The sequence below is a fragment of the Balaenoptera musculus genome, chromosome 11, assembly GCF_009873245.2.
Source record: "Balaenoptera musculus isolate JJ_BM4_2016_0621 chromosome 11, mBalMus1.pri.v3, whole genome shotgun sequence".
NCBI classification, from domain to species: Eukaryota; Metazoa; Chordata; class Mammalia; order Artiodactyla; family Balaenopteridae; genus Balaenoptera; species Balaenoptera musculus.
Genome location: NC_045795.1, coordinates 69180121 through 69189493, shown reverse-complemented (window position 1 = coordinate 69189493; position 9373 = coordinate 69180121).

Here is a 9373-nt window from a genome sequence, read left to right as displayed (position 1 = left end):
CAGCAGCTGAGAAGCAAGAAGAGCTGAGCAGATCCAGCCTTCCCTCTCTGGTCCAGCTCCTTCTCCTGCAACAGGGAGTGGGGATCAGACCATCCCTGCCCTGAGCTGTGAACCTGGCTGCCTCCAATTCAAGGTGCCTTCTTGGCCTTACCCTAAGCCAACTGCTCCAATCCAGCCATTACCAGAGGTTTGTCAAAAATGTGAAAGTTAAAAATAAGAGTAATGTGACAGACTCTAAGAATGACCCTCAATGATCTCTGGCTCCTGGAATTCACACACTTGTGTAATCCCCTCTCCTTGATGTAGACTAGTTTGGGGACTTTTCCAACCAATAGACTATGACAAGAGTGGTGAGATGTTTAGGTTACATCAGATAATAATCTCCATCTTTCTGGCAGACTCTCTCCTGTGCTGACTTTGATGAAGCCAGCTACCTTGTTGAGAACTGTCCTACGGTGAGGCCCACATGGTGAGGAACTGAAGGGTGGCCTCTGGCCAACAACCAGTAAGGATCTGAGACCCTCAGTTCAAGAGCCCACAGGACCTGCCCACAATCATGTGAGCTTGGAAGTGGATCCCATCCCAGTCAAGCCTCAGAGGAGTCCCTGCCCAACAACTTCATTAAGGGACCAGGGTCTGGAGCTTGACTGCCTGGGTTCAAATCCTGCCTTCCCACATAACCTCTCTGTGTCTAAGTTCCCTCATCTTTAGAATGAGGGTAGAAGTAATCCTACCCCATGGCCTTGTGGAAATGACTCAATGAGTTAGAACAATCTGTGTTCGGTAAGAGCCAATAAAGGTTAACACTTGCTGGCTTGTACTTGGTCATACCCTCGCCTCTAAACTATTGAGAGCAGTTATCTCTAAGGAGAAATATTGGAATTTTCACATTTGGAGACATAGATTTTTCTCTCTATATATATTTTTTTTATAATGAACATTTATAATTTTGTATTTTGAAAAAAAATTCTTTTAAAAATTCATATGAGCTTTCTGTTAGGCCTTTCTAAGCATCGGATCTCTCTCAGGTTCTTATAAATAACAAAAACCCATGCAAACCAGCTTAAATGAAATGGAGAAGGAGTTACAGGATGGACTCTGGATTGTGGCACAGAATAGGAGGTTAAGAAACATCCAGGGGCCTTGGAGGAAGTGGAACCCAGGCCAGATAGCATGACCGGCCACAGTAGACAAGGCCTCAGCCTCTCTCTTTGGCCACATGGTCTATCTTCATGGTAGGAGATGGTGACCCACACTGTTTATATGACCAGTCATCTCTTTAGACAAGAGATGGTGTTTGCCTCAAATACTGGAAACCACTAGAAATCTCTCATTTGGAGAGAAATTTAGCAAGTTCTTTTAGTTGGTTGGATTCACCCTTTTCTCCTTGATACCCTGATCCACATGAGGTTGCTGCTTCTGTCTCGGGCATAAAATATCAAAGGTATAAGAGGGAGGCTCTGCCTGATTGATACTCTGCCTCAGTGTGGCAACTCCAACAATAGTTGTGGGACCACAGGAGTTGGTACTTACGATGCCAGTTAGTGGGCCAGGGTGCAAGTTATCCATAACCTAACTCAAAGGGAATGTGTCCTTCCTTGCTCTGTCCTTGTAAAAGTAACAGTTACAAACCAAGTACAGATGTAAGTCCAAGGCAAACTCTGTGTCTCACAAAATGATCCTAAAGACAAAGAATACCTTTCAACTTGAAATTATACCTCACTTAGTAGAAACATTATCTCCAATTAGTATAATTATCTAATTAACATTCAAAGGGGAAAAACTAATTACTAGAATCGTAGGCTCTCTGTAAATGCCTGCCCTCTCACAGGTCAGTGTAAATGCCCGCCCTCTCTCCCCACCTTCCACAACCCGCAGCTGGTACAAGAATCCCCCTTACCACATCCCTACCAGGTAGATGCTAATTCTGCTTCATATCTCCATAGAAGCAGCACCTTCTAAATATTTCTGGATAGCTACAGTTATCAGAAAATCTTGACCCTAGTAAAACTAAAAATTGGCTTTCTTATAACTTCTACCAATTGACAGAACATTTGCCCAGTTTTTGTGTTTGGAGACTCATAAACCATTTTCTGCATACCAAGAAGAAATACCTTCTCCAATTTGAAAAGGAAGCTATAAACAGTGGCAGATACACTTGGTTGCCCACCCAACAGCCATTCCTCACATCTCTTTCTTCTGAGCTAAAAGAATTCCTATTTTGTTTGGCTATGAGATGCGCGGAAATACGCTCGAAGAAAGATATCTCTTCCCCAGCCCCAGGTCTAGTTAGTCTTTGAAACTAAAGAGCCAAAGGGACAGCAACGTGACACAATCTGGCCAATGAGATATAAGGGAAGCCTGCTAAGGAACTTCTGGAAAAGTTTTTGCTTCCTGATGGAAGGGTGAGATGTTTGAGAAGAGCTCCCTGGCTCTGCCTCTGCCCACTTCTCCTTTGCCTTGAACGTGGTTGTGTAAAGCCTGACGCTTGGAGTCATGGTGATCATCTTGATACCATAAGGCGACAAACCTAAGAAGCCAACATGCCAGAGACACAAAACATAAATCTAGGAGCCTGGCCCTCAGGTGGTTATCATTAAGCCACAACTTCCAGTTGTCTCATTCTGTGAGATAATCACGTTTTTATCACCTAACCGCTGCTAGCTGAGCTTTCCCTAAGTTGCAGAGGAACATGTTTCAACCAATAATGGCTCACCAGAGCCTCAGGTCTCTAGGCTCCCTCCGCGGAGATTCTTATAACATTTCAAGTCCCGACCTCAGGCCTACCACCCTAACTTGTCTCCTCAATATGATCCCTGTTTGTCAAGTGTGGGGAAGAAAACTCAACACGAGCCCCCGGTGACAGCTGCCCAGGACAGAGCTGTTCCCTCTCCATCCTAACATGTCCAATTTCACTTTCTTGGCAGCCATCACACACCTTGACGTTGCCGTTTGCTACAACGCATGACTCTTTCCCAGATGCTTAGGCTGAGTCCCTCACCTGCTGTCCTCCTGCAAGTTGTCACTTGTACTCAAGAGTTTGACTTTACATTGGTCTCTGTGATGGTCCAGGTTGCTTTCCAGACTGTCAACATCGCTTTGGCTCATTATTCTTTCACCCATTTTATTAGCTCTCATCACAGAGCCATGGCAGCCTGGAAATCTGATCAGCATGCCATCAATGTGCTCACCCACAAAGCTCTAAAAACAATCCACTGAATAAGACAGCAACCAGAGACTAAATGCAACACAATACTAGCAGTTGGTCTGATAATAACAGACATACCAGTGTCTCCAAAAATACACCAACTTGATACCCATTTGGATTGAACTTTTTCTGGTATATTAATATAGCAGAAGAAGGAGAAGGCTTGATTCATCCCACAGGAACTAGAAGTGCTGAGGAAGGAATGGTGATGGGAGGTCAACAGATTCCATGGTCATTATTATGACAGTTATCAGTCTCTCCATTCTGGATGTCCTACAATGGCAGCTTGTTAGGTCATGTGCAACAAAACACAAGTTGAAAAAAGTCCCAGAGATGTAAGAGCTTTGCTCTAAAAAGACTGCATTTTATAGAACACAGGTGTTTGTTCCATAACAAGAGAACACAGTCGTGATTTACAAAACAAAGCAAAGATACATAGCCTGCTATCCTAATAATATATTTTTTTTATTCTAGACATAATAAGCAGATTTGAAGTAAAGCAAACTCCTAGATGAAAGCAGGTATCTGTAATACCAAGAATGTGGGGGACAAGAGAAGGGAAAAAAACAAAAAAGAAAAAAATCAGGGGAAAGAAAAATATATTCTGGAGAAATAACCAGAATAACTGCTTTTGCATTTCCTAAACTCTGACTGTTGCTTTTAGGAATTTTCTGGAATTAAAAAAAAATATATTTTCCATCTGGGTTTGGTTGAATCTGCAGATGCAGAATCCATGGATATGGAGGGCTGACTGTATACAGTAATGACTGGATGAATATAAATCCTCTTATCTGCATATCTGCTTAAACCCTGTACTGCCTTAAAATGTGATCCGAGGGGTAGGATTTCTAGTTCAAATTCACATGAAGACTGCCCTCAAAATCAAAAAGTTATCCAAAATGTAGATTCTTGTTACTAACTTAAAATTATTCCCACAAAGATTGTACCTGTGCAAACTTCTGCCAGCACCACTGCCAACTCCAGAATATTAATCATTGATATAAATCTTTGACAATTTGGTGGGAGAAAAATGGCATCTTGTTGTTGCCTTCCTTTGCATTTCTTTCATCATTAATAGAGTTTTTTCTTAATTCTTATTTTAAATAATTTTTCTCTGACTGGCACAGAGAATTTGTAAACTCGGTGAGTTGAGCATTCATAAAAGGGATAAGCACCATGTATTTCTAACTTAATTACTACACCATTAAAATGAGCTCTGCACAACATATCAGGAAGTGGGCTTTTGTCTGAGAGACAGAGAAGATGTATGTGGTTTCTTTTCCAAATCAGGCAGCAGAGAGCTTTGCCTGCAGAGCTGTGTCCTAGAAGCACACACAACCTCCACATCCCCACCCATCCTGGGTACAGACCTTGCCAGGTGGCTCTTGCTCAACTCATGACAGTTCCCATCCTAATTGTTTAAAGCACAGTCATTTTTAAGATAAAGGAACAAGAAACAGTTCTCCAGTTGTTTCTATGGCTAATTTAAGTTGTAGTAACCCAATAATACTTTTCACTTGAATAGCTTTTAAGATTCATTTTGAAAACAGCAGTAGCTACCTTGAGACATATTGATTGTGAGTTTTCAGCACTGCACCAGTGGGGGGTACAAAGTAAAATTCTAAAATAGCTACTTATAATGTTTAAGTGAATTTAATTAGACTGTTCAAAATGAAAAAAAGTGCTGAACTATAAACCATGGTAGACATGATTAATTACATTTGCGTTATGCAAAAAGCACAGGAATGAGACCACCCCATGGCTTGCTCCTCCCAGATTCGGAGGTATATGTATTGTTTCCAGCAAGACAGCTCCCGGTGGAGGCACATCTAGAGTGTGTCTGCAATCAAAGCAGTAAGAGTCTGATCAGAAAGGGCCCCTGTGCCTCTGCAGACTCATGACCAACCGTTACTGATGAGCCACCTTCCTTCAAGGGGCTGGGCCCTACATCCCTTCCTGCAGCATCCCCCTGTCAGATCCCGGCCTTTCTCTACGGCAGGTCCTGCCTTTCGTCATTCCATCCCAGCCCCTCTGGACCTAGACATGCCATTGTTTTTGATCTGTGCTGCCCAACTCTCATTATAGTAGGTGCTCACTAAGTAAGTGCTAGATGAGTGGATGAATAAACACAGATAAAGTGAGCTCTCCTCTGGGGAACAGAATGACACACAAGTCAAGATGTCCATGACACAGTAAGTGGGAAAAAGCAGATTTTCAAATAGTGTGTAGAGAGGATAATCCTATTTTTAATTTTATAAAAAGTGTGTAAATGAAAAGAAAAAAAATTCTGGAAAGATGCCCTTACATCAACATTTAAAGGTGAGAAGCTGAGGGTAGATGCAGACAAAACACTGGTTTCCTCTCCTAAGAGGCCTCTTTCCTTTAATTGAGGAATAAATGTTTTACTTAGAAACTCCCTGGCAGCCTGGTCCTCTAGGCGCCCACAGCTGAAGGTAAACTTGGAAAGTGAAGACCTAGGTCCTTCAGCCTCCATCACAGGAGGTGGGTATGGAAGAAGGGAGTTGGGAATAATCAGCAATGTTTGCCCCATATATTCCCAGTCATTTATTCAACCAGTATCTATTGAGTACCTGCTATGTGACAGGCATTGTTCTGGGTGATGGGCTACAGCAGTGATTAACACAGATAAAATCCTGGTTCTCACAGAGCTTACATTCTAGTGGAGAGAGCCAGGCAATAAATATAATATTGATAAAATAATAAATTATATAGTATGTTAGATAAAGCAGAAACGTAAAGAGTGCCAGGAGGGGCAAGATTGTAATTCTAAACAGAGGGGCCAGAGAAAGCCTCCAGGACAAGTGATTCGACAGACAAACGGGAGCTCTTCAGGAGGCCACATGGGGAAGGGTCTTCTCCAGGTGAGGGAACAGCCCGGGCAAAGGCCCTGTGGCAGGTGTGTTCCTGGCACATCTTGGGCACAGTGCAGGTACAGTCAGAAAAGAAACTGAAGGCCAGGTTACCAGGGACCTTGCAGGGCGACCTGGGTCATGAGGATGTATGGGGGTCTTAAGCTAAGGAGGGTCAGAGAAAAGAAGTGACAGAATTTAATTTGCATTTTTAGATGGTTTTATTGAGATATAATTTACATATAATATAATTCACCCATTTAAAGTATGTAATTCAATGATTTTTAGTATATTAACAGGATTGTGCAACCATCGCCATTATCCAATTTCTGAACATTTTCATGCACCTTTCTCCCCAAAACACAGACCCGTTAGCAGTCACTCTCTAGTCCCCCCTTCCTCCAACCATAGGCAATCACTAATCTCTTCTGTCTCTTTTGATTTGCTTATTCTGGACATTTCATACAATTGGAATCATACAATATGTGGCCCTTTGTGACTAGCCTCTTTCATTTAGCATAGTGTTTCCAAGGTTCATACATGTTGTAGCAAGTATGAGTACTTGCTTTTTTTTTTTAAGAGAATTTTTAAAAATTAATTTATTAATTTAATTTTGGCTGCACTGGGTCTTCATTGCTGTGCACGGGCTTTCTCTAGTTGCAGCAAGCAGGGGCTACTCTTTGTTGCAGTGCATGGGCTTCTCATTGCGGTGGCTTCTCTTGTTGCAGAGCACAGGCTCTAGGCGCGCGGGCTTCAGTAGTTGTGGCACGTGGGCTCAGTAGTTGTGGTGTGCAGGCTTCAGTAGTCGTGGCTCCTGGGCTCTAGAGCGCAAGCTCAGTAGTTGTGGCGCGTGGGCCTAGTTGATCCATGGCATGTGGGATCTTCCTGGACCAGGGCTCGAACCCGTGTCCCCTGCATTGGCCGGTGGATTCTTAACCACTGCGCCACCAGGGAAGTCTCTTCATTCCTTTTTGTTGTCAAATAATATTCCATTCTATGGATATACCACATTTTGTTTATCTGTTCACTAGTTGGTGTATATTTGGGTTGTTTCTACTTTTGGGCTATTATGAATAATGCTACTATGAACATTTGTAAGATTTTATGTAGACATAAGTTGTCAATTCATTCTGAAGAACTGCCAAACTCTTTCCCAAGGCAGCTGCACCATTTTACATTCCCATCAGCAGTATATGAGGGCTCCAGTTTCTTCATATCCTCGCCAATGTTGTTATTTCCTGTTTTTTTGATTATAGCCATCCTAGCAGGTGTAAAGTGGCATTTCATTGTGGTTTTGATTTGCATTTCTCTAATTACTAATGCTGCTAAGCATCTTTTCCTTTTTTTGTTTTTTTAAAATTTATTCAAATTTATTTATTTTTGGCTGCATTGGGTATTCGTTGCTGTGCGTGGGCTTTCTTTAGTTGCGGCGAGTGGGGGCTACTCTTCGTTGCGGTGTGTGGGCTTCTCATTGTGGTGGCTTCTCTTGTTGCAGAGCCCGGGCTCTAGGCGCACGGGCTTTGGTAGTTGTGGCACATGGGCTCAGTAGTTGTGGCTTGCGGGCTCTAGAGTGCAGGCTCAGTAGTTGTGGTGCACAGGCTTAGCTGCTCTGCGGCACGTGGGATCTTCCCAGACCTGGGCTAGAACCCATGTCCCCTGCATTGGTGGGTGGATTCTTAACCACTGCACCACAAGGGAAGTCCCTGCTAAGCATCTTTTCAAGTGCTTACTTGCCACTTATATATCTTTGAAGAAATGTTTACTCAAATCATTGCCCATTTAAAAAATGGGGTTATTTGTCTTTTTATGACTTATGTTATAAAAGGCTTATTCTGACCACTGTTGAAATAGTGTATACAAAGAACACAAATTACTTTTGAAAATGTAAGAAAATTTAAAAAAATTTTTTTTAAATTTTGACAATTTTTATTTTTCAATTTTTTATTTTTAAAATATTTATTTATTTTATTTATTTATTTTCCTTATATTTTTTGGCTGTGTCGGGTCTTAGTTGTGGCACACGGGATCTTTGTTGAGGCATGCGGGATCTTTTCGTTATTGTGTGTGGTCTGCTCAGGTTTCTCTCTAGTTGTGGCATGTGGGTTTTCTCTAGTTGTGGCGTGTGGGCTCCAGGGCACATGGGCTCTGTAGTTTGTGGCACGCAGCCTCTCTAGTTGAGGCATGCGAGCTCAATAGTTGTGGCATGCGGGCTTAGTTGCCCCGCAGCATGTGGGATCTTAGTTCCCCAACAAGGGATCAAACCCGCATACCCAGAATTGGAAGGTGGAGTTTTTACCACTGGACCATAAGGGAAGTCCCTTCAAATTTTTTTTTTTAATTTTCTAGTTTTGAAATCAAAAGAGCTGAGTACATGTTCTGGCCCTCAAAGTCCATCCTTAACCAGGGCTGCAGTCCAGAAAACCAGATCCTCTCTGACCCGCAGTGTCTTAATCTATAAAATAGACCTCCTGGGCCCTAATTAAGACATAGCGCTGATGAAAGTCTCAAAATTAGGAAACTAGGATGCTTGGGCTTTGCATGTCATAGCACAAGATACAAGGATAAGTTTTCACGCTTACACAAAGTAGAGAGATTGCATTACCCTACAGTCTTAAAAACCTTGGACATATTTGATGATACTCTGGGAACTGGATTTTGCCCCACTGAGTGTCTGAGACAGAAGGTCTTCTCCAACCACAGGAGAGGTAGGGAATGCGTGATTTGTATTTGGATCATCCTTTTTAATAAATATTGTTGTGGAATTGGATGGAGAGTCTGGACTCACTGATCCTGAGAGAGGACCATGAAATGTGAGGAAAAGAACAAACATCTCAGAGGGCCAGGGTGTAAAAAATGACCATACACATATTCATAGGGAAGAAAGTTAAAAGGAAGCATACTGTAATAGTCAGGGAAAGCTGGTGTAACAGAGAGGTGCAACAACACAATGACCAGAAAAACAAAGAGTTGCATTTCTTTCTCATACAACAGTGTCAAGCTGGGTGGTGCAAGAGTGGGGCACCTCTCCTCGCATTATGTGCCCCCCACCTCCTGCCACTGTCATCACAAGCACTGGTTGACCCTGGGTGGCTGCACAGGCAGGTTCCAGCCATCAGGAAGGAGAAAGAGCACTGAGGACTCGCCCCCATCGTCACCACAGCCATGTGGATGGTCCACTTCAGCTCCACTCACGTTCCACGATGACGACCACATCACCTGTTCACATCTAACTGCCAGGGAGGCCGGGAAAGGCCGTCCAGCTCAGCAGCCAAGGCCTGGCTATAATTCCATCCCT